The following is a 26,925-nucleotide window of genomic DNA, read 5'->3' as shown; positions in this document are numbered from 1 at the left end:
AACACAGACCAAACTGCCCCAAAGAGCATACAATCTAAATAAACTCTACCTTTCAATGTATGAGGGAGTAAAGGAATAGTTTGGAAAAAACTGCTTCAGATGGTCATGAGCAGTAGCATAGGGGAAGGATCTTACAGTAGTTCATGGCTACAGACACTAGAAACAATATCTTAAATAAAGGCTGAGATTTGTGTTATACTATTATTTTTAAAAGATAGTAGCCTGCTGGTCCTCAGCAATATATCCCACTGAGGCATACCTGAGTACCAGGAAAATTGATGGAAATGATCATTAAAAAAAAGAAGACTCCTAACTGAACACAGTACAATAAGGATGAACCAGCAGGGCTTCCATAACAGAAAATCTTGCATATTAATTTACTACTATTTTCTGTGTGCCTACAAAACAGTAGGTAAAGGAGAAATTATTTGAACTTTCAGATATTACTTATTTGAACTTTCACTTAGTAAAGCACATGATATCCTCCTAAGCAAACTAGAGAACTGTGGCTTAGATGAAATTATTGTAAGGTGAGTGCACAACTGGTTGAAAGATCATACTCAAAGAGTAATTACCAATAGTTCACTGTCAAATTGGGAGGGTACATCTAGGAGGGTTTCACAGACTTCAGTCCTGGGTTTAGTACTATTCTATATTTGCATTAATTACTTGGATAATGGAGTGGAGCGTGTACTTATAAAATTTGTAGCTGACATCAAGCTGGGAGGGGTTGCAAACCTTTTGAAGGACAGGACAAGACTTCAAAATGACCTTGACAAATTGGAGAATTGGTCTGGAATAAACAAGATGAAATTCAACAAAGTCAAGTGCAAAGTATGCAAAATACTGCATTTAAGCAGGAATAGTCAAATGCACAACTACAAAATGGGGAAAAACTGGCTACATGGTATGATTGCAGAGAAGACTCTGGGGATTATAGTGGCTCATAAATTGAATATGAGTAAACAACATGATGCTGTTTAAAAAAAAAAAACAAAAAAAAAAATCTAATTTCATTCTGAGACATATTAACCGAAGTGTGGTATGCAGATCCTGGAAGGTAGTAGTCCTGCTCTCCTTGGCACTGGTGAGGCCTCAGCTGGAGTATTTTGTCCAGTCCTTTATAAAGATGTGGACAAATTAGAGGAAATCCAAAAGACACCAACAAAAATTATAAACATTTTAGAATACCTGATCCTCAGCATATTTAATTTAAGAAAAAAAGACTGAGGGGGACCCAACTGTAGTCTTCAGTATGTAAAGGGCTGTTATAAAGAGGATGGTGGTGAATTGTAGGGTTCCCCAGGCTAGGGTTAGAGTTCCAAAGGGTAGGGCTACTGGGCCGGACATAGGCCTGGAGCTAGAAGGGCTACCTGGGCTATGGTTAGGGTTCCAAAGGGTAGGGAACACTGGGATTGAAATAGGCCAGGAGCTGGTAGGGTTACCTAGGCTAAGGTTAGGGTTACAAAGTATAGGACTCCCAAGGCTAGGGTTAGGAATCCAAAGGGTACGGCTACCTGAGATAGACAGAGATCTGAAGTGGTATGACTCCCCAGGGTAGGGATCATAGAATCATAGAGTTGGAAGGGACCTCAGGAGGTCATCTAGTCCAACCCCCTGCTCAGAGCAGGACTAATCTCAGCTAAATAATCCCAGCGAGGGTTTTGTCAATCCACATTTTAAAAACCTCTAAAGATGGAGATTCCATCACCTCTCTAGGTAACCCATTCCAGTGCTTCCCACCCTCCTAGTGAAAAACTTTTTCCTAATGTCCAACCTTGATCTCCCCTCTGCAACTTGAGAGCATTGCTCCTTGTTCTGTCATCTGCCACCACTGAGAACAGCCTAGATCCATCCTCCCTGGAACCCCCTTTCAGGTAGTTAAAGGCTGCTATCAAATCTCCCCTCATTCTTCTCTTCTGCAGACTGAACAAACCTAGCTCCCTCAGCCTCTCCTCATAAGTCTTGTGCTCTAGCCCCCTAATCTTTTTTGTTGCCCTCCGCTGGACTTTCTCCAACTTCTCCACATCCTTGTTGTAGTGGGGGGCCCAAAACTGGACACAATACTCCAAATGCGGCCTCACCAATGCTGAATAGAGGGGAATAATCACTTCCCGCGATCTCCTGGCAATGCTCCTATTAATGCAGCCCAATATGCTATTAGCCTTCTTGGCAACTAGGGCACACTGCTGACTCATATCCAGCTTCTTATCCACTGTAGCCCCCAGGTCCTTTTCTGCAGAACTGCTGCCTAGCTCATCGGTCCCCAGTCTGTAGCTGTGCATGGGATTCTTCCGTCCAAAGTGCAGGACTCTGCACTTGCCCTTGTTGAACCTCATCAGAATTCCTTTGGCCCAATCCTCCAGTTTGTTTAGGTCCTTCTGTATCCTATCCCTACCTTCCAGGGTATCTACCACTCCCCCATAACTTAGTGTCATCTGCAAACTTGCTGAGGGTGCAATCTACCCCATCCTCTAGATCATTAATGAAGATGTTGAACAAAACCGGCCCCAGCACTGATTCCTGGGGCACTCTGCTTGTGACCGGCTTCCAGCTAGACATGGAGCCATTGATCACTACTCGTTGAGCCCCATGCTCTAGTCAGTTCTCTATCCATTTTATAGTCCATTCATCCAATGCATATTTCTTTAACTTTCTGATAAGAATACTGTGAGAGACTGTATTAAAAGCTTTGCTAAAGTCAAGGTATATCATGTCCACTGCTTTCCCTACATCCACAAAGCCAGTCACCTCTTCATAGAAAGCAATCAGGTTGGTCAGGCATGACTTTCCCTTGGTGAATCGATGTTGACTGTTCCTGATCACCTTCCTCTCTTCCAAGTGCCTTAAAATGGATTCCTTGAGGACCTGCTCCGTGATTTTTCCAGGGATTGAGGTGAGGCTGACCTGTCTGTAGTTCCCTGGATCCTCTTTCCTCCCTTTCTTGAAGATGGGCACTATATTTGCTTTTTTCCAGTCATCAGGGACCTCCCCCAATTGCCATGAGCTTTCAAAGATAATAGCCAATGGCTCTGACATCACATCAGCCAACTCCCTCAGCACCCTCAGGTGCATTGCATCTGGCCTCATGGACTTGTGTATGTCCAATCTTTCTAAATAGTCTTGGACCTGTTCCTTAAGCACTGCGGGATGTTCAGCCTCCTTCCCATTCTGTGTCCCCAGTTCATTAGTCTGGGGGCTGACTTTGTCTGTGAAGACAGAGGCAAAAAAAGCATTGAGTACCGCAGCTTTCTCCACATCCTCTGTCACTAGGTTGCCTCCCCCATTCTGTAAGGGGCCCACACTTTCCCTAATCTTCCTCTTGTTGGTAACATACCTGTAGAAACCCTTCTTTTTCCCCTTCATGTCCCTGTCTAGCTGCAACTCCAGTTGTGCCTTCCTGATTTCATTCCCGCATGTTTGAGCAGCATTTTTATACTCCTCCCTAGTCATCTGACCAAGCTTCCACTTCTTGTAAGCTTCTTTTTGTGTTTAAGCTCACCAAAGACTTCTTTGTTAAGCCAAGCTGGATGCCTACCGTATTTGCTATTCTTTCTGCACATCGGGATGGTTTGTTCCTGTGCCCTCAGTAAGGTTTCTTTAAAATACAGCCAGCTCTCTTGGATTCCTTTCCCCCTCTTATTAGCCTCCCAGGGGATCCTGCCCATCAGCTCCCTGAGGGAGTCAAAGTCTGCTTTTCTGAAGTCCATGGTCTGTATCCTGCTATTCTTCTTTCTTCCTTTTGTCAGGATCCTGAACTCAACCATCTCATGGTCACTGCTGTCTAGGTTGCCACCCACTTCTACTTCCCCTACCAAATCTTCCCTGTTTGTGAGCAGGAGGTCAAGAGAAGCACGGCCCCTAGTTGGTTGCTCCAGCACTTGCACCAGGAAGTTGTCTGCAACACTATCCAAAAACTTCCTAGATTGTTTGTGCTCTGCTGTATTGCTGTTCCAGCAGATGTCAGGATGATTGAAGTCCCCCATGAGAATCAGGTCCTGTGAACTGGAAACGTTCCCTAGTTGACTGAAGAAAACCTCATCTACCTTGTCCTCCTGATCTGGTGGTCTGTAACAGACACCCACCACGATATCACCCTTATTGTTCTTGCTTCTAAGCTTAACCCAGAGACTCTCAACTGGCTTATCTCCAGTTTCATACTGGATCTCAGAGAAATTATAGAGCTCTCTTACACACAGTGCAACTCCTCCACCCTTTCGCCCCTGCCTGTCCTTCCTGAACATTTTATACCCATCCATGACAGTGCTCCAGTTGTGTGAGTTACTCCACCAAATCTCAGTTATTCCAATCATGTCATAGTTTCTTGACTGTGCCAGGCCTTCTAATCCCTCCTGCTTGTTTCCCAGGCTTCTTGCATTTGTGTATAGGCACTTGAGATAACTAGCCAATTGCCCTACTTTCTCATTATGAATCAGGAGGCCTCCCCTGCTGCATCCTTCTCCTTCTGCTTCCTTGTGGTGTCCCACTTCTCCACTTACCTTCAGGCTTAGGTCTCCATCCCACATCAAACCTAGCTCAAAGCCCTCCTCACTAAGTTAGCCAGTCCGCAAAGATACTCTTCCCTCTCTTCGTTAGGTGAATCCTGTCTCTTCCTAGTAATCCTTCTTCCTGGAACAACATTCCATGATTGAAGAATCCAAAGCCCTCTCTCCGACACCACCTGCGTAACCACGCATATACTTCTGCAATGCGAAGGTCCCTACCTGGGCCTTTCCTTCAACAGGAAGGATGGATGAGAACACCACTTGCGCTTCAAACTCCTTTATCCTTCTTCCCAGAGCCACATAGTCCGCAGTGATCTGCTCAAGATCGTTCTTGGCAGTGTCATTGGTGCCCACGTGGAGAAGTAGGAAGGGGTAGCGGTCTGAGGACTTGATGAGTCTTGGCAGTCTCTCCATCACATCCTGAATCCTAGCTCCAGGCAAGCAGCACACTTCTCTAGTTTCCCGGTCCGGACGGCAGATGGATGACTCCGTCCCCCTTAGGAGGGAGTCCCCGACCACCATCACCCTTCTCTTCCTCTTGGGAGTGGTGGTCGTGGAACCCCCAGCCCTAGGACAATGCATCCCTTGCCTTCTGATCAACAGGGTCTCCTTCTGATCCATTCCCTCAGATGAGTCTTCCAAATCGTTCTCCACTGTAGTACCTGTGCAGAGAGCCTGAAAACAATTCCTTACCTCTATCTGCATGCTGCCAATTTTCTTTCCCGTTCTTCAGTTTCCCCTGCACTGCCTTCTCTGAATTTTCCTCATACTGTTCCTGCAGTAGCAAATCATGTCTTCAATCGAGAAAGACTTCGTTTTCTTTAATGCAACGCAGGGTTGATATTTGGGTCTCTAGTCCTTTAACCTTCTCTTCCAATATGGAAACCAGTCTGCACTTTGTACAGATTAAGTCAGCTCTATCCTGTGGGAGGAAGACAAACATAGCACATCCAGTGCAGGTGACAACAGCAGATCATTCACTTTCCATATCTTTCCTCTGAGAGTCTCTTCAGATGCTGTATTTACTGCTCAGCAAAGTCTGAAAGGCAAAAACCTGCTGTGGGCTCTCCCCCCAGGTGAACTCCCAGGCAAACTCCTTCTGTTTGCCTCTCCTCTGTTCGCAGTGCACTTGGTTCGCAACTGGATGCTTCTTATAAGGCTGCTGGCTTGAAGCAGTTGCCGCGCCTCAGTGCCTCCCTCTGCAATCAACCACTCAAGGTCCACCTGGAACAAAGCACTCCCAATTCACACTTTTGAATCAATCAATCAATCAGACACATGGTCAACTGCCAAACAGTTCTTGTAACTGCACCAGTCACAATCACACACACAGACAGCTGTAACTTGCACCAGTCAAACAAATGGTCTCTCAGATAATCACCCCTCTAGAACACAACACAGCTCCCCTCACGTAGCTCTCACCTGGGCTCCTCTCGGACAGATCCCAGGCAAACTCCTTCTGTTTGCCTCTCCTCTGTTCGCAGAGGGATAGGTTGGGTACCGCAAGATCAGGTTAGTGTTATGTAGGATAGGGTTCCCAGGCTAAGGTAAGGGTTCCAGAGGGGAGGGTGCCCAAGACTAGGCTTAGGAATCAAAAGGGTAAAGTTCTCAGGTTTAGAGATTGTCCTGGAGATAGTAGAGATAACTGAGTTAGAGTTCCAGAAAATATGGCTCCCTGGGCTAGAAATAGATTGGGAGCTGGTAGGGTTCTCTGGGGTAGGATTAGAGTTCCAAAGGGCTGGGCTTTGTGACCTAGAATTAGGGTTCTAAAGTGTAGAGGTCCCCAGGTTACAGTGAGGCCTGGAGCTAATAGGGCTCCTTGGCCTACATTTAGGGATCCCAGGTTAGGGTAAGGGATCCAAAGGATAGGGCTCCCCAGTACAGAGATGTCTGGAGCTAGTAGGCTACCGGGCTACGGTTTTTGTTATAAAGGGTAGGGCTACCCAGGATAGAGTTAGATTTTGAAAAGACAGGTCTCCCTGGGATTGGGTTTGGGTTACAGTGAGGAGGGGTCCCTGAGCTAGGGTCAGGTTTCCAATAGTTATGAGACCCCAGGCTAGGGTTGTGATTTCCACTCCCCAGGCTACTTGCTCTGTGGTAAGTAAGACTCCCTCAGATCAGGTTAGAGTACCATAGAGTAGGTCTAACATGGTTAGAGATAGGCCGGGGAGACTTACAAGCTCTGGGCCTATCCTGAGGGTTCCAAAGAATAGGAATCCCTGGGCTAGAGATAGTCCTTTAGATTGTAAGACTCCCCACATTAGGGTTATAGTTTCAAAGGGTAGGGCTCCCAGATTTAGGGTTAGGGTTCTAAAGATAGGACTACCCTAGCTACAGTTCGGATTCCAAATGGTAGTACTACCAGAGCTAGAGACAGGACTAGAACTGGTAGGGTTCCCCAATCTAGGGTTAGTATTCCAAAGGGAAGGGCTCCCTGAGCTAGGGTTAGGGCTCTAAAGGATAGGTCTCCCCAGGACAGTTGGGATACCAAATGGTAGCATTACTAGGGCTAGAGATAGGCCTTGAGCTAGAAGGGATAAGTGGGATAAGGTTAGGGTTTCAAAAGGTAGGGATCTCAGAACTAGCATTAGGGTAGGAAAGGTTGGGGGTCCCAGGGATAGGGTTCCCAGAGCAAGGGTTAGGGTTCCAAATAATAGGAATCCCTGGGATAAGGTGAGGGCCAAAGGGGAGAGGTACCCAGGCCAATAAAATAGGCCTGAAGTTGTCCCCGAGCTAGGGCTAGCATTTCAAAGGGTAGACCTCCCCATGCTAAAAACAGGCCTGGAGCTGGTAAGGGTTCCCTGGGCAAGGGTAGGACACCCCAGTCTAGGGTGAGGGTTCCAAAGGGTTCTCCCTGTCCACTGAAGATAGAACAAGAAGTAATGGTCTTATTCTGCAGTGAGGGAGATTTAGGTCAGATTTTACAAAAAAAATTCTAACTATATTGGTAATTAAGTTCTGAAACAAGATTGCAAGGGAGGGCTTGGAATCCCCATCACTGGAGCTTTTTAAGAACAGGTTGGAAAGACACTGTCAGAGACGGTGTTGACATAGTTGATCCTGCCTCTGCACAGAGGGTTGGAGTTGACGACTTCTGAAGGTCCCTTTTAGCCCTACATTTTTATGATTCTATAATTAAGCCATTGTCAGTACATTCACTGTATTCCTGTAGTAAAGGGGAAGGAATTGTTGTAAATTAGAAACTGATAAAGACAGAAAACATAGAATGGGAAAAAATGGTTAACATTCAATACAGCGAAAAGGTTAATAGAGGGAGGACACAAGGTTCTCTATTAGAACCTGAGCGGTTTAACAAGCATATTAATGATCTGGAAAAAGAGGTGGATAGTGTGGTGGTAAAACCTACGTAGGTCACAGCTCCTATTAGTTAAGATCATAGAAGACAGAGAAATTTCAGAGGAACTGAAAAAAAATATAGCAGAAAGAACAGAGATTGAAAAGATTAAAGGGTAAAATCCTGATCCCCATGAAGTCAATAGCCAAACTCCCACTGGCCTCATCCTAGATTCTTTTGATTTAGAGAGGAAATAAATAGGAGGCAACATCATGGAAATATAAAAAATAATGAATGGTACAGACAAGGTAAAATGGGTGTTCCAATTTACCCAGTTACTCTTCATATGAGAACAAGTGGTCTCAAAGGCAAAACATTTAAAGTTAATTACAAGATTTTTTTTTTTCAGATAAACAGCACATAACTAGCTTGCAGCTGTGTGGATCACACATTATCATTAAGGCCATTAGTAGGATTTTTAAAACTAGCCATTTATATGGATAGTGAAAACAGCCTTAGTACAACTCAGTAGTAAAAATGCATATATAAGGCACATAAACCCTCATGCTTCATTTTATGAGCCAACTAACCACTGATGGTGTTAGGAAGAAATGTTCCATTGGGACAAGTTATTACATAATTGTCTATTTTGGGCTTTCTTACACCTTCCTCAAAAGTACCTGGTAATAGCCACTGTGTCAGACAGGGTGCACTGGACTACATCCAGTGTGACAAATATATGTACCTATATTTCAGAATGAAGGAATGCTATCTCTGCAGAAAAGCTTGAAAGGCCTGGCATATTGCATTCCATTATATAAAGAATATCCAGGCATTGGACAAAATAGAGAGAAGTACAAGAAGACTGATTTGCAAATATTTATTATTTAGTATTAGTGTCTTAAGAGTTATTGTAATGTTGTAATATTGTAAATGTTGTAATGTTGTAATGTTGTAATAAAATCCAAATGAATAAATAAATAGATGGACCACCATAACGCTCTAGCTAGAAATTCTATACAGATTATATTAAAATATTTATTGTATTTTCATTTTTATTCACTTATTAAACACTATTCTGTCTCTTACTGCTGTACCCTGTTCTCCTCCATCTTTTTCTTTTCAAATTTTAATTGTTAAAAAATCTATCATCCCCCTTGACCATTATTTTGTGTATAACTTAATAAAATACTTAAAAGTAAAGAACTTGAGCACTGAATATTCACACATGCACACAAATATTGTAGATTGGGTTGGGTATAATTGACATTTGTTTTATTCTGAGATGAGTTCTGGGGAATCCAGTCTTGCTTCATATTCAAAGCAAGACACAAATATTTTTATACCTTGTTTTAAAATGTTTATTTAAAATTATCATCGTCATTTTCTGTTCTTGTTCCATGAAACATTACTTGGTCTGATCCTTTGTTTACATTAATGTGTGAGAAAATGGAGTGCTCTGCTAACATCACAGCAACTGATTTGCAAAGTTTTAGTATAAAATACCACAATCTCGAGGAGAAATAGGCTGTTTGGCATAATAAAGTGTGTGATTGTTTCACAAAATAAGGTCCACAAGGTTAATGCTCCCAGCTGTTCTTATCCCTGGTAAATGTTCTACATGGCAGAATCAGACACCTGTCTATCAGCATAGCACACTGGGGTGCAATAAAAAAACAACATACAATTAAGGCGATGCAGTAGCCAGGTTTTAATTAGTCAAATAGAACTTCACATTATCAAACAAACATCAGTGTTCCACCAGAATTTCTTTTACCCTACTGCTTTCAACATTTTGTTATCTTCTGGAGGTCTCAAGGAAATAAAAATTACCAGAGCAATTCACAAAGGTTTGTGTCCTAGACAGAGACTCGTTAAACAATTCCTAGCACTCCTCCCAATATGGCTGACAATTGGCACAATTCCCAGGTAAGTTACAGTCTATTATTTAACCTGCCACAAGCTGTTTGTCAGAGATTAAACTCCTGGAAGACAAATATTCTGGCCCCAAAAAAGATCTGGATAAGGAACTGAAGGAGGGCTCACCAGAGAATGAGAAAAGAGAGAAAGACTGAGTGACTCTCTCTTTGGACTAGATTCATTTAAACTTGCATGTGAGTATGTGGTCTATTTCACCTGTGAAGACGTGCTTCGTGTGGCATAAAATGTCCCCAGAATGTTCTGCATAGCATCGTGTGAGCTAAACAGGACCAAAGAACGAACATGTTTGTGTGGAAGGCCACTATTATCTCAGAGAGTTATGCTGAGTAGCATAGCCTACCCTAGCATAGTATAGCCCAAACACACTGATAAAGCAAATATTTAGCAAGTGCTAAACAAAGAAAAAGAAAACATCACCACTTTTGGCACTTACTCTTTCCTTTTTTTTAAATGCCTTCAGAGTATTTGATAAATACCAAAGGACCTGGCAGGCAGTTACTGCAGGGGCCAGTGTTCTGGTATTTTGGTAAACGATCTGATTTTTTTATTTGTTTGTTTGTTTAGTTTGGTTTTGAATAGCTATTGTGTTGTGCTCAAAGATGTTTGCATTTCAGTGGTATACGAAACTATTCTCTATACACTGACTGACCTCACAAGGGTGTTGCGAGTATTAATTTGCTAATAATTATAAGTTGCTTTGAGATCCTCCAATAAAAAAGATATAGTAGAAGTGGAAACTATTGTGCTGATTAAGACTAGTAAAATTATGACATGAATATCTATAATGGAGTTAATAGTTAGTCCCTCCCAAATAGGATAATAGTCAGTTATTTAAACACTCCTACAGTCAAATAAGGATGGAGTGAGGGTAGGACATCAATTGGTACTTAGAACTCCTAATCAAAATCAAGCAGATTTAATTGTGGTTGGAAATTGGAAACTACTGTGTGTGAGGAAGTCTGAGCATCTTAGTTCAGAATGTCTTTGCGGAGAAAGCTGGAATTATCTGGAGACTGCTGCAGAGCTAAAGGTAACCGACAATCCAAAACAACATGAAATTAAAGAGGAATAAAGAACTGAGCCTCACGAAAGCTTATGCCTGCTAAAATTAAATTTGTTAGTCTTTAGAGTGCCACAGAACTCTCGTTGTTTTTGTTCCTTCAGAAGAAAGCAATGCATATCTCCGTTTTTCAATGAAGGAGAATTGCCTAGAGCATTTGTTAGGGAAAATAGATTGCAAAAACCAGCCAGGCCAACCCCTGAAGACAAACCTGAGAGTTGAGGAAGACAGGAATGCTGCATGCTGACCCACTCTGCAATCCTAGCCTCCTGAGGACAGTGCATTCCACAGTAGTAGATCTGGAATTGTATTAAAGAGTGTCAGAGAAGAGAATATAGCCAGGGCCAGAAAGGCCACAGGGATACAACTACAGAGGAGGAGTGGACAGGAAGAGATTAAACAGATAACCTAAATCTGAGCCATTGAATCAGATGCAGTAGGAGCATACAGATTCAGTCCTGAAAGAGAATGAGATTTCATTTCATTGTATCTAAAAGACCTACTTGATAGGAAAAGTCTATTTATACGTTGAAGAATTGTATTGGGAATATAGGTGAAGCAAACAATATCTCTTCTGTATTCACACACCTGCAGGCCTTGTAGAAGGAAAAGAATTTGCTATCGAATATGCGGCTAGGGAGAAGTGCATTGACTAGAAATAAGAAGTTACCCTGCTAAACCTATTATCTTTATATTTCAGTGTCTATAATAATGGTGAGTGGCATGTAAAGGGGAGCACTTGACATACTTATTTCATGTAAATACTTTCCAAGTCTGGAAAGCTTTTTCATAGAATAACAGAGAGTAGAAAAAGAGCAATCTCATGCAGTTTCACAGTTTAGGTTAAAGTTAAATATAGGTGAAAGTTTATTTAATATAATCTGTTCTGCTGGAGCTCTGGCATATTCTGGAAAGGACATATCAAGACCCAGACACTGAAAAGTCATTTTTCAGCAGCTGAGATCTCAGCATAACAAGTGCAGAGCTTTTCTGATTAGGGTGCTAGTGACAGTACAAATATTCCTGGCAGTAAGAAAATTGATAGTGTCCTTTAAATTATCTGGCACTGAAATAACCAAATAATTATAATAACAAGAAAATTAAAAAGACCAATCCATTAGAGAAGTTTGGCACATGAGCAGAGATTTGAGCTAAGTAATTTTGAATTGGCATTTATGGAATCATATTAGTAAATTGATTTGTTTGAGAAGCAAGCAGAAGAATGGATTCTGGGGATTATAACTATATATAAAATAATTGTTGGCAGTATCTACTGTGAGAAAAGGGCAGAATTAGAAAGAACAAGGTGAGCTTGTTCGGTGCCAGAAATTAAGTTTGAGCCTACTTCAATTCAAATAGGAAGTGAGGTCAATGAGGAGTGGAGGAAAAGTTTGTGATTAGGAAAATGGAAATACATTTAAAATAGTTTAGCCTCAAGAAACAGGTGTTAAGAAACATGCTATTAAGGGTCTGAGTACTGACAATCAAAAGAATTTGGAAACGTGTTTAACAATTACTACTGTAGAGAAAACTCATTCTATTAAAAAGACTACTGCTTGAATGCTGGAGACCTTGAAATAAGTGTCAAAATGATTGAAGACATTTTTTATTTATACAGGTATAATAGAGGAGATAAAGCAAGGATCCTGACAAAGTCAGACACCTATTAAACATCATTTTCCTACATAAGGCAAGGGAATCAGCTAGCTCCTGGGTTCCTGATGAACCCCAATCCAACAGTGCATCTCTATTCAGCCAAGATTACTCCAAAGAAATGGCAGCACTAGCATGAAAACAAGAATAGATTGACCATTCGGGATGTTAGCTTGGGATCTGCCTACCTATGACATCAACTCTTCCTATATGTCCTACTGCAATCTCTGAGATCAGGGGAGAGGTCTAACTCAGAGTCCTGCAATGAACTCGGTGCAGGAGGACATCTGCTTCCATGTGAAGCCCCTGTGACTTCAGAGAGACGTTATAGGGGTCAAATTGCATAGGTTCACTATGGGATCGAGGCCTTGGTGTATTACAGAGGAAACTGCAATCTAATTATTCCAGGTATTTACATGATCCTCATTACTTTGGAACTTATCCCTACTACATCCCTGAGCGGAAGGGCAATATTGTCTCCATTTTATAGATGGGGAATGGAGGCCCAGAATTTTACAAGTATATAGGTGGTGGTGTGCTCAGCATTGCAAGGACTTAGGGACAGGGTTTTTTTTAAGGCATTTAATTACCTAAAGATTACCTAAAGATAGGTGCCTAGTGGGATAGTCAAAAGCCCCTATGTGCCGAACTCCCACTGAAAGCTATTTTCCCTCCCAAATGTTCTAGGCAAGTGCAGGAAGTTTCCCTCTGTTGAAAAACTGAGCTATGCTTTGCTTTCTTCTGGAGACACAAGTCTTTATCCCTCTCCATTTCAATATATATTGGACGGTCAGTTTTTTATGGTTGTGCAGCTTCCCTCCAGATAGACCCAGCTTTCTCCAATAGAAACCGGGGGTTTAGGCGCTGTCAGCGCTTTTGAAAATTGCACTAGGCACCAATCTGTATCATTAGGTGCCTGAAGACCTTTTAAAAATCGGGCCCTAAATGACTGAGAGGGCTCAGTCCTATTTTCCAAAGTGACTTAGGCATTTAGGGCTAGATCCACAAAGAGATTTAGGTGCCTAACTGTCACTAGAGGCACCTAAACCAAACATTTACATTCTCAAGGCACCCATTCAGCTGTCAGCCAAGCCTGTAGGTACCTAAATTCCCCAGGTGTCTAAGGGTATGTCTACATTGCAATAAAACTCCTCAGCACCGAGTTTCAGAGCCCTGGTCAACTGACTGGGGCTCACAGGGCTCAGGCTGTGGGGCTAAAAATAGCAATGTAGACTTTCAGACCTGACACTCTGTGAGTGCCTCAGAACCTGGACTCCACCCTGAGCCTGAACTTCTACACAACTATTTTTAGCCCTGCACAGCCTGTCACTTGACCCAAGCTCTGAGACACGGTGCTGGGGTTTTAATTTCGGTACTGACATACCTTCACTTTCCACTGGTAAAGTCCCTGAGCACTGAAATTTCTGCTGGTGGGCATGCCTAAAGCCACCTCCATCACGATGCCTGGTGCCTCTCTCATGCCTAAAGCCCCAGTGGGATCCTCAGATGAGGCATTCCCCCATCCTTCTGGCCTCATTTCAAAGCAGGCCTGCAATATTGTTCCCTGCACTCCTCCACCCCTGCAGCATCTTTATACCCAATATCCCAGTGGTTAGAGCACTCACCCAGGATGTGAAAGACCCAGATTCAAATATCCCCTCTGTCTGATTTGGTGTGAGGTCTTAAACCCAGATCTCCCACCTTCCTGGGTATTCTGTTGTGGGCTTCTCTCATGATGCTGTGATGCTGGCTGACCAGGTCATGCTAGAGTGTATTCAGGTCAATTTGCTTGTGTAGATCAAAGTAATGGTTAGATGTATAAGAGTGTATTGTGTGTTTAAACTTCATGAAAACTAATGGGATGTTGTTTGCCTGGTTTTCACTTATCTGTTCCTGTCATAATGTAATAGCAAACATTGTTGGAGGACTCTATCAGAAAAGATGGTAATTCCAAAGCAAATGGCCATTGTGCTGATGACCAGAGGTCAGAGATTCAAAGTGCGTTCCTCACTCATCGTTATCAGAGGAAAAGCCCAAGTGGGTTGAGAGATTGTCAGCTTGTCTTCTGAGAGCAGAAGATATAAATATGGATTCAAAGAAAGATCCTTTATCTCTGACTGTTTGGACTCTTACTGGGAAGTGAGCCAGATGCAAAGCAGAGATCCCCAGCGACAATCTGGGTACCCTGAAAGACTTTTGGGAAACTGGCAGTTTATTACATCACTGCCATTATTGGAACTACAAACTGTGATTCACCTGTACATATCTTCTACCCACTTTGACCTCTCAATAATTCTCATTCTTCTTTCTTAGCTAATAAATCTTTATTTAGTTTTCTATGGAATTGGCTGCCAGCATTGTCTTTGGTGTAAGCTCTGGAGTACCAACTGATCTGGGGTAAGTGACTGGTCTCTTACGACTGGGAGAAATTTGATGTCGTGTGATTTTGGATTTAAATGACCTTTTATCACAAAGTCCAGTCTGTCTGAATAGCTAGGTAGGCTGGACAGTCTAAGGGGACTGTCTCTGACTCTATGGTAAGGCTGGTATTGTGATCCAGGAGTTGTTTTCTGACAATCTGCCCTGAGGTAGGCACTCACAGTTGTGAGCCACTCCAAGCAGCATGACAGAAGCCATTCCACTTTATATGAAATACTTATATATTCATTGGGCCAGAGAGAGTGAGAATGACTCTATAGCCCAGTGGTTAGGGCACTCACCTGGGAGATCCAGCTTCCAAGCCCTAGCCACAGAAATATTGAAGTATTTCATGCAAAATGGAACAGCTATAACAGGAGAGATTGGACCTGAAATTAGTACATAGCTAATAATTCTGTTGATTATGCATGAAGGCCAGAATAGAGCCCCAACTCGCTCTCTTAGCTGTGTTAGGTCAACAATACTAATGAGTGAAAAACGGCACAAAAATATATTTTTGTCATAAAGTCAGAAGATCTGTGTCTCTGAATGCACCCCCCTCCCCAGGGAACAGATCTGTTGAGTAAGAAGCCATTCTTACAAAGACCCTTTTCACACATTAATATTTGATTTTTTATAACCCTTTCTCTTTATGATTTGCATTTGAGGCCCACAAATACAATTAACAGGGCAACACAGCTTTCAAACATTTTCATCTGAATTCTATGTACGTGTGTATCACTGAAGCCTGAATAATATATTTTATAGCAAGGTACTTTGCATATATTTCAACAAACACACCTAAAGTGGTTTTATGAGCCTGACCTAATAAATTATGCATCATTGGTGAAGGAGGAAAATGCATGTTGTAATTAATTAGGTATGAGAAATGTCAGAAATGCTGGACCTAGAACAAAGACAGGAGGATTTGTTTGGTTCAAGGCAGAAATTCGTAATTCATAAATTATTCAAAAAATTTATGCTTTTCATTTTGTTCTACAAATATATTACAATTCTTTGTTTTCCTCCTGGCTGTACTGTTATGAAGTTTAAACATTCATGTTTTCACAATATTAGTTATGCTTTCTACAACTCTAGTTTATAGTGTTCCAACTTTAAATGATGCCACAACTTCACTAATACGCCCAATTCATGGATAATTACTGCTTACCAACATATAATCTGCTACAGGCAATTGCCTCTGTGCTATGTAAAGAAAGTGGAATACAACATTGTGCCTCAAGGATATTTTGGTTATATGTAAGGATTCAGTTATTCTCTGAAAATGACAAACATTATCATTTAGAGTGCATGTGAAGTCATGAGGACTAATCTATACAATTCCTTTTTCAGATCTTGAAAATTGTCCATTGAGACAATAATCATGCGAGTGGAAAAAGACATTTTCATTTTAGCATAACACTGTACTATCATTTCACCTCCACTCCCCATTGTGTACCATGACTTATTTACTTAAGAAGTTTGATGGCAAGCAAATGTGTTATAGTTTGGGCTTTACCTTAGTGGAATTTGTATTTAAAAGCATATATGCAGCTATAAATTCATCTTTTTTCCATTACACTAGCACCTTATAGTTATAACTTTTAGAACTTTTCATTGTGACAGATGAACTAAGGATCTAATCCTGCAATTCTTGTTCATTCCAAACCCCCATTCACAGCAGTGAGAGTTTTGGGTGTATAGTGAATGTAAAATTGGATCTTATATCTACACTTCACTGAAATGGATAGAATGTAGTCTAGCGTATAGGACACTGACTATAGACAAGAAATCTGGATTCTGCTGCCTGGACTACCACTGACAGTTTGTGCGACCTAGTGGGAGTTACTTCATGTCTGTGTCCCTCAGTTCCTTATATGTAAAAATGGGGCAATAATGCTTACCTACCTTTGCAAAGTACTTTGAGATTTACAAATGAAAACTGCTATGTTAGATTGTCATAGTGTCCACAATATGCCAGATAGTGGTGATAAATATTTAATTATACTTCAAGCATAACCACTTCTGGAGTGGAACACTTTAGCTATTTTATCATCACACAGGAACCATACATTTACCTGAATATTAATCAAAGCTAGATTGCTTTCTGATGTCATACAGACATAAATATTGCTGATATTCATACAAAGTTTAGGTACCGCCAGATTGGTGTCCAATCACCAGTAGTAAAATTGGCTATTGTATTCCCCACTTGTGGAAATGCAGAAACTTATTTAGCTTCTGAATGCTGGCACTTTGCAATGATTCTGTAGATGCAGGACTTTGGTTGTGAACTATATTACTGGGACCCAATTACTGGCTTCCTGTCATCCCGCTTGCTTTGGCCATATGCACTTCTTGGTTCTGGGGCCTCCTGGTTTAAAAAAACACAGGACATTTACTCTAAATGGTGCCCTTCAGCTATAAAAACTTTGGCTGTAGTAGGATTAGGGCTTATTTCACCGGTGGGCCAACCACTAGATGAAATAGCCCCACACAGCAGGATCAAGCTATGTCAAATAATCACATCAAACCTCAGACCGCTTCTTATGATGCTGAGTCATGTTTGCAAACCCCATCCATATTCCTTGTTTAAGATTGTTTGCACAGCACTGGCCTGTGAACTCCAGACATTCTCCTTCTCTTTTCCTTAGCAGCTGCCCATAAGACCAGGGGCACTTAAACAGAGGAAGTTTCCCTGAGATAATAGTTAGACTTCATCGTACTTCATCCTCCAAGTAAACCTCTAGATTGATTCACTTCCAGCAAGCTGAGACTGAAGGATTCAGCTAACAAACCCATTTTGAATGAAACCATGCAGGATTCAAATGCCCCTAAACAGTTGACACTTCACCTACTAGATGACAGTAATCAAATGTATGCATTAACCAGTGATCTCAGCATAATTTAGGTTCAGTTGGCCTGAAACATCTTTTCCTGGTCTGGCAATGAAACAAAGCAGCCTGATGGGTTGGTGGTTACTTGAGGATCCTATAAGACCACACGTCTTCATTTCTGACAATCCTGACAGAATATACTATAATAAAAATAATACCTAAGTCACATGATCTTTAATGTATTTATCCTCCCAATACCGCTGGGAGATAGGGCAGTGCTAAAATTATCCCAATTTCACAGGAGAACTGAGGCATAGAGAGATTAAGGTCACACTGGAAGTCTGTGGGGGAAGCAGGGGAATTGAACCAGGGTCTCTAAAGTCCAAGTCTAGTGCCCTAACACCCAACCATCCGTCCTCTCACAAAATGACAAATAAAAGCTGAAAGAAAACATTGATTTAAAATTATATATATATTTTTAATGACCTGTGGTTAGTTCTGCCTTATAGTTTTTTTCCCCAGAATTGGCTGTTTATTAAGATACCAGTTGGGGAAGAAGCAGTCTCCCCTGTCTTGTAATTAAATAAATCTCCACCAACTCCTCCTCCTCCTTCTGGCTCATTACAGACAGGCATAGTCTCCTGTTTATGACCTCAGAGAAGACATTAATGAAGCAAAAATTACAGCCTCTGGTAATGATACTGTTAAGAAATTGTAAAACATTCATGTATAGGTGGACTCCACTTTAATTAAACTTATCAGAAGTATACATTTTCGAAGCACTAAGGCCGGCCCAGGCTTTGAAAGATATTTAGGCATTGCTGCACTCAGAGTTGCAATACCTAACTGATTGAAGAGCCTAAATCTCACTTTCACAAGGGACTTAGGCATTTAGGTGCTGAAGCTTAAATACCTTTAAAAATCTGAACCTGAGACCAAAACATGTACAATACAGACGTGTTGTTCTAGACAAGTGCATGCCAAATTAATTTCTTCTGGAGATCAATGGGAAGTGGAGCTTTTCATTGTTAGATCACTGGTTCAAATTTGGGCCATGTCAGCAGTGACTAAGTGTCATTGCTATCTGGTGGATGACCAGTGGCTTACATGAATTGAGTGAGGGGTCTCAGTCCATTACTTAATGGACATGTATGCACATATACAACTGGTAGTGCGCTGTTTGCAGGTTCAGCTAAAGACACTGTTAATTTTGACATGGAGATTACCACTAGTCTCTGCACCCTAGAGCTAATCCTTCCAGAGCAAGGACAATGAGGATTGCCAGAAAACCAATACTTCTGCTGCTCACCTGTTCTGTTGATTACTAGATATCTCCAGGGTAGTCAATTCAGCATTAACATTCATTATATAATCGCAGATAACATAGGAATAAAAGTGTTATGTGTTCTTCACACATTGATTGGAGTGATGTGGTCTGCCATTTACAGGCTGCAAATTTTTTTTTTTTTTAATTTTTTTAACTTGTACAAATCTTTTTGAAACTTTTTTCTTCTATGTTAAATGTTCAAAAAATCTTATTTTTTAAAACCCTTTAACAATGTTTGCTTAGATTTTTATACCAGAAGATGATGAAAATGCTCCCAAGTGAACACACACAGAGATACACACAGAAACGGACAATATGGGGAGGAAAAAATTCCCTCCTAACTCCTGAAAGGTCAGTCAGCTACTGCCAAGCACACAAGTAACATCATTTAAAAATATATGCTGTAGTCATCCACTTTTTGCATCAATACTTTTAAGATTGCCAGACTTGATTCCACCATCTCAACTGGGTGTGCATTCTGCCTGTACAACACTCTCCCTAGCCCAGATTGTTTATTTTTATTGTAAATACTTATCCTATGGTAGGGCATAACTTGGGATCAAAGCCCCATTGAACTGAGCACTGTACAAGCATAAAAGAGAATCTCTGCCTCTGAAGATTTACAGTCTAAAGACAAAAATAAATTAAGGGTAGGGCACAGAGATAAAACACATGAGAGAATAAGTAAGGAGAAGAATTGCACAGCTCTCCATATAACATGTGGTACCGTTGGTTTTCTTTACTGGAGGCAGAGATAGGAAACAAAGGAGATAGGAGAGGAAACGTTATTAACATTGTGGAGCACTCAGTCGCACTAGAAGTCCCAATGAAATCAATGACTGCTTGTCAGTGTAATACGGGGTTGCACAAGGAAGCCCTCATTTCATTTTTGCTTCCTTAAATCCTTCTCATTGTATATATGTTCCCCTCTGAGCGTAAATCTATGTCCCCTATTACATTTTAAAAAATGTTAATAGAAAGATATTTAGTTTGCAAAGTCAATCAAAAGTGAGGAAATGCCAGTTTTATGGTGGCCTGTGCAATCCTAATGCTGCCCCCTTGTGTGTCCATTCTGTGCACTGAATGAGGCGAGGATCCTGTAGAAAAAATAGTATGTGATCATATAATTAAAGGCTGCATCATAATGCATATTCACAAGGAAAGGGTATAAATTAAGGTTTCATTGCCAACTGTAAATCTGGCATTTCCTACATTTTGACTGTTTAGCTTTGCAACATGTAGCAGAGGTTTTTTGGGAGGAGAAAGGGGTGGAGAGAAGGGGTTTTCCAATTCTTTCTTAAAAGGTAAAAACAAATCATGTTATGTACAAACATAACTTCATCATCTGAAACCTGAGCCTTTAATGTTGTAGCCAAATTGCTTCCCTTTGAGCTACAGGAATAACTACATTAACTGGCAGCCCCAGAAGGCTTTGAGCATGGGAGGGAGGAAAGGGACTGTAGTTCAGGGGGGAGGTTGAGATGAGCCCACTGCCCGCCCAGCTCTCTCTTCCCCTCCCTGAGAGATGGAGGGTTCCTGCCTTATGCGGTGCCCCTAGAGGTAGGGATGAAATGCTGGATCTAGGAAGTGTGATCAGGGAAAGAGAACACCTGCCCAACCCAGCTTTCTTCCCCCACTTCAACTGGTGTGGCCGTTCCCAGGTGTTCCCAGCTCAGTGACTACTGCTACCACTCTTTTGGCAGTGGTGTGTTCTCAACCTTAGAATGTTTGTGTATTTAGTTATTTTGTCAGGCTGCAAAAAATGTTCTGAGAAATGCAAGTGAGAGCATGGAAAAGGCAATAAGGGTGCCCTGATAAGCCAGTGAACACAAACAGGCATGCCAACAAATAAGGTATAATTCTTTGAATAAACAGATCTGTCTCATTCCATGTAACCTCTGCTCTGTCCTCTTTATTGTATTAATTTTAAGTTGAATTTCTTCCTTTCGTCATTCTTTATTTCTTCATTTTATTCTCTCCTTGCTCCAGTGAAGCAGTAAAAACTTTAAGTCAAGAGATAAAAGTGGCACTATTAAATTCATGTGCACTGTAAGTAACATGAAAATTTACTCGGTACAGACAATATTAAGACATAGCTATTTCCAGTCTACTAATAAATGATAAAAAAAAAAGCTCCATTATGGAATGTAGTGCATGATAGGCAATGACACTACAATATGAAAAAAAGGCTAGTACTATTCAGCTACCTGTTAATCAGCATGCAACAAAATTTGCATAAAAACTAAGCTCTTTCAAAACACTGAGCCAGATCCTCAGCTGATGTAAATCACTGATTTGGACCAGCTGAAGATCCAGTCCCATGCTTTTGACTGTACAGATGGAAGTCACAGGGCAATGGGAGTGAGCTGTGCAACCTTCCACCAGACTGTCACACAATAGGCTTCTTCCCAGTCTCTAAATCCCCATGCACATAATGTGTTTGTGAAAAAGCTTAAACATGCTTAGAGGGAGAATACCTCTGACTTCTTGAAAAAGCCATCTCTTCTGTATATGGGGTCCCTCTGCCTGTAAAAGTGGAAGGGAACACGTGGCAAAGGAAAGCACATACAAAAAGCTATATTAATGCAAACTTACAGCTGCACAGTTGAAATGAACTCAGAAAATGCAAAAGTTATGATTCACATTGAAAATGTAACTTGCGCACACTATTATTAATCTCCCAGGGCCTGATTTTGCCACCCTTACACATGCTGAGTATGGCCTTACTGACATGAGCAGTCCCTCTGAGATCAATGGGACTACTTACAGGGGCACACTGCTACTCAGTTAGAGTAAGTGTGGCAGATCAGCCCTTGGAATAAAGTTCATTCCTGTGCAGGAGGCCAGCACAGAGTCTATGAACCACTTATATGCCATTTAAGCCCTCAGAATCAGTAAGTGGTGCATAGGCCTCACGCAGACCTTTGACATTATTTGTTCAGGGATTTACATGTTGGTTGAGAGAGCTCCCTTCAGTCTAGCTGAAAGATCACTAATTTCATGACAAGAATGCAGCTTACTTCCAGCTATCGATCCAGAGACAGCTAGCTGAGCAATTGCAAAGTCTGGATGAGATCTTTCTCCACTTTTTTTTGGAGTCAACAAAGTAATTTTGGGGACTATTTCCTAGGCAGAAAAAAAAAAAAGGATTTTTGATTATAAGAACTAAAGGAACTGTTCACATAAATACTGCTTTTTTTTAATCAGTTCTATTCATAACTATGGGCTTGATTCATCCTAAACTTGTAATGAAACTATTGATTAGTAAAGGCATAATTGATAGATAGTGTTTCTCTGTTCCCTTATAGTGGCTGTAGCACATAGAGGTTTATGAATCTGCTACAACCTCTGAGTTAACACTTTAGCTGAGGCAATAGAGACTCATGCTTTAAATCCCAAAAATTCTAAATCAATTTCCACTGCCAACAATATGCCCAGGATCAAGATATTACAAAAGTGATGTAACATAAGTGTATATAGTACATCCAAGACTGCAACCTATTCCAAAGAGAAACTTCTCCCAAAGGAGTGGCTGTATAATTCTGATTTAGGATTTCCAGGGGCCATCTGAGCGTTCACCTTATTTGGATAAGTTGTGGAACTATTCTACCGTGTTACACATTAGGGGCATGATATATTCTAATTCATAGTATACCTTCCTTGTGTAGACAAGTCCTAACAAGTGACAGAGAACACAATGGTACTTCCAACAGCTTGAACATGTTTTCTTTGAGACAAGGTAGTTTTCTATTGTTCAGAGACATTCTTGGTTTTCCTTTAATAGTCTTCGTGAGCAATTCAAGAGAATTAGTCTTGCTGACACAAAAGTAAATAAGGCTGCAAAGTAAAAATAATGCATCCTAAGCTTTTTTCCTGCCCTAGCTTTCACCTTCAGCAGCAGGAAAGAGAGAGAGAAAAAAAAAGAAAGACTGACTCCCTCAGAATCTTCAAAGCAAATTTGATCAGCTCCTCCTGTGAGTTAATAACATAGACTGTGGGAAATACCGTTTTGCAGAAAGAGGTAACCCTGGAAAAACACAGCTGTGAGCCAACACAGCAAGACTAGACATCTAAAAGCTTTTATTATGGAGAGCAAACTTCTGCAACGTAAGACAAAGGGCTAGAAAATCAGACCGGAGCTTACAAGTGGTTAGTTGGTATTACATATGAAAAGTATGGGGGAAGGCTCAGATGTGTGTTCTTGGGAAAAAGGATCCCTGCATGGTTATTCCAGAATATAGAAAGGGCACAAAAAACTCTGCAAGGAACTAGGTGAATGCATGGACTATGGCTGATTCCACCATTTTCCGAGTCTCAAAGGCACAGGGGGAAATCTTATGGTGAATTGTAAACTGCAAGTTTTGCTCTATATAAAGGCCACAATATTCAGAATTATTCTGGATTATTATTTTTGAAGTTCGAGATCCAGTGTGAAGGAAAGGAAAACCTCTGCTGCCCATAAAAATAGCTTCTTTGCATTTAGAAGACAGATGCCTTTCAGTTTTATCCTACCCAGACGGGAGTGAGACAAAGAATATGTTTTACACTAGGCAGGTAACACCAATGAATTTTTCGAGAAACACTGAGGATAAAATTGACTGAGATGACATACAGCAAAGTTCCAATGCTCCATCCAAACCTGACAAAACTTGAAATTAAGAGCTAGTCTTTTGTCTAAGATTGACATTTCATGGTTCTGACTAAGTTTTAAGGCTTTAATAATTTACACAGGGAGAATTGGCCTTATTAATATTTAAGCATCAAAATGTATGTGATGTGTAGCAAGTAATATTATAGCCAGAGATGTTTTTCTTTAATTTTCTCCCTTTCAGTGCCTCCTTTGTAGTTGTAAATGAGGATGATATGCACATGGAGACATAATAATAAATTATATCTTACCGATATAGGGCACTTAGCATACTGGAGGATCTCTAACTGAGATTATACACAGGCTATATTGCATACACATAGGCCTAGTTATCTACACTTTTGCAAAGCAGCTACGTTAGTACACACACATAGTTTCTATATATCCCCTAGTGGGCTATACTGCAAATGTTTAAGGATGAGAGAAATATTCCATAATAACTATTTAACATGTGTATTATGGTAGGGCCTTTGGGACAACCAGTAGTGGGGCCCTGTTGTGCTAAGCATTTTACAAATACAGCTGAAGACAGTGCCTGCCTCACATTGCTTACACTCTAAACAGATCAGACAGATGCAGGGTGAGGGAAGGGGCAATACACACAAGCAGAGTGAACAATGGGATTGCAGCAAACGTCATCTTAATTCCATTATATTGTATATATTCAGGCAGCTTTAGTTAGGAGGGGATCATCTAAATGGAAAGAAAATGGAAGGGGGCAAGGGGGACAGGGCAGGGGGGTGAAGCTCAGGTGAAGAGTCTGAGGAAGGTGGCGCAGGAGGGTTAAAGCAAACAGCCAATCAGCACAGGGCAGAGAAAGTCCAGTCAAAACTGTAGAAAGTTCTGTGAAGAGGTCCTTAGGTCGCTGCTTCTGCCCCTACTGGCTGGAGTCTCTAGTTGGTTCCTCTTTGCAGCCCACATCTGGGGAGGGGAGGGAAAGCATCACCTGGGTCTGAGTGCCCAGACAGTGGGGGAGTCTCTCCTGCACAGTTCTGTATCCACTGGGTGCTTGGCAGTGCTTAATTTGTGCATGGCCTTGCTCCGGCTCCTCTAGGCTTGGCAGTTCATAGCCTGGGCACCTGTGGGCTGGTCACATCAGTTATGACAGTAACAAAATTGCTTGAGCCCAGCACCTAATTGCTTGAACCCCAGCGCCAATTTCATTACAAATTAAGCACTGGTGCTTGGAGGAAAGGTGGCACTCTGTTTTACTCTATCACTCTAGTGCAACAGTCCCTGCTTTGGCTGCCTCTGCCCCTCCTGACTGGAGCGTGGGTGCATGTGTGCAGGCGAATGTCTGTCTGTCTTAAGCAACTCAAATTCTCCCAAGACCTCATTCACAGGGGCGCACACACACTTCCCAGTCATAGGACTCTTCTCTTCACCATCTTTAGCAGTATCAGAGCATGGAGCCAGCTGGGCTGGCATTTTTCACCCTTTAATCCAAAACCTGTATTTGTCCCTTTCCCACAGAGCACAAAGAGGGCACTAGTGTGAAATTGGAATTTACTTTTGAACAGAGATCACCCTCAGGTATAACAAATGGCAAGTTACTGGATAAGTATGTGAAAAGTTTGTTTATGCTGCAGACCAGCTAGTGAAAGTAAGTTGTTTAAAAATACAAAGAATGAAAAGAAATTGTACTATTCAAAATAATTCATTAAATAATAATGCTTTTCTGTATTTGCCAATTATATTAGGACTGAACAAAACTCCTGCCTATATTTGATAACACCTTCAAAAGGGAGAGAATGACAATCTTTTCGTAGAAGGATGCGATAATCAAGACTGAGTGTGTATGGTCATAGTTCTTCACGGCGCTCAGAACTAGAAAATTACTCAGTTGACTGGACTCATCCACATTTTTTTTCTAAGGGCTTGTCTACGCGAACAATGAGTTCACAGCAAGCTGGGGTGTAAATCCACTCTGTAATAGACTGTCACACACTGACTGTCACACACTAACTGTCACACACTAACTGTCCATGTGGACCTGCTGCCATGCACTAAAAGTTCCCTAAAAGTAGAGCACTTTGACCCACTCCACTCTGAAAGAGGAGTAGATTAAAGCACACCCCAGAATTTTTAGCACGTCAGCAGGATCCACATAGACACTCCACATAGTATGTGACTACACTCCAACTTACAGCAAATTAAGTGTTTGTATAGACAAGCCCTAAGAAGACAGGACCTTCTCTGCATTGCTTTGGCAGGGACAAACAAACATAAACTTGTCTCTTAGAAAGCCAAGACATTTTCTAGGAAAGTCGGGGTAGGACCAAAGTCTACAATTCATTTATTTCATATCAAACTACAGAGATAGAATCTAAAGGTTTATATCTGTCTGTCTATCTGTGTAAGTGGGTGTGCGTTGTATTATCGAAGAACTCTTTTTACTTCTGTTTGCTCCATATTCTGTCAAAGGTCAAGACAATGTATTTAATCTAATGTTATATCTTGCTGATGCTGCCAGATGTTCTTGAAAAGATGGATGTTCTCCATCCTCTGCAGAGAGATAAAGACAATTCACAAAAATATGTTCACCTCTGTAAAAGGCATAGGGAAGCTGGAGTCTTCAATACCTCTGTGGGGACAAAGAAGGCTAAATGATATGTAGGTGACAAGGCATCTTCATAGTTGCAGTCCTTTGAAATGGCTTCAACTAAGACTATAGATAAAATCAGTCAGTAAAGGAATTTCAAAAGGGCAGAGGATCAGACCAATCATTAAATACATTTTATTGTTGAAAACTATAACAATGACTCACACTCGAAGAAAATACAGATTGTGCACCACATTTTGTACTCCAGTTGCACAGTTTAAAGGGGCAATTCAAATGGTACAAACGGTAATTTCTCACTCTGGTTACAATTCAATTCAAACGGTACAAACGGTAATTTCTCACTCTGGTTACAAGTAACTGGAAGGCTGCTACCCATGAATGTGTATATATCATGAAAAAATCTGCAGCTATGATGGGCAGGTAGTGAGCCTGCTTCAAAGGGGTGCAGGAAATGTATAAAAAAGTGGGACTAACCAAAAAGTGAATGTTCCAAACTATTCTCAAAAGAGAAAAGCATGCAGATTTAAAGTACAGACTGCTGCAGAAGATTGATTTTCAAATATACAGACTTTCCTCTCAATGACGGCAGTTCAAATTTAGCCCAAGAAGCTAATGACAGAAGGTCACATAAGTATTTTGTGGCTGTTGGCAGTTTATATGAAAGAGAATAACAGTTCC

Source organism: Emydura macquarii, unplaced genomic scaffold (genome assembly GCF_026122565.2).
Source record: "Emydura macquarii macquarii isolate MOO-44397 ecotype Brisbane River unplaced genomic scaffold, CSIRO-AGI_Emac_v2 contig_1027, whole genome shotgun sequence".
Taxonomy (NCBI): Eukaryota; Metazoa; Chordata; order Testudines; family Chelidae; genus Emydura; species Emydura macquarii.
The sequence above is the reverse complement of the archived record's forward strand: the minus strand, read 5'-3'. Positions refer to the sequence as shown.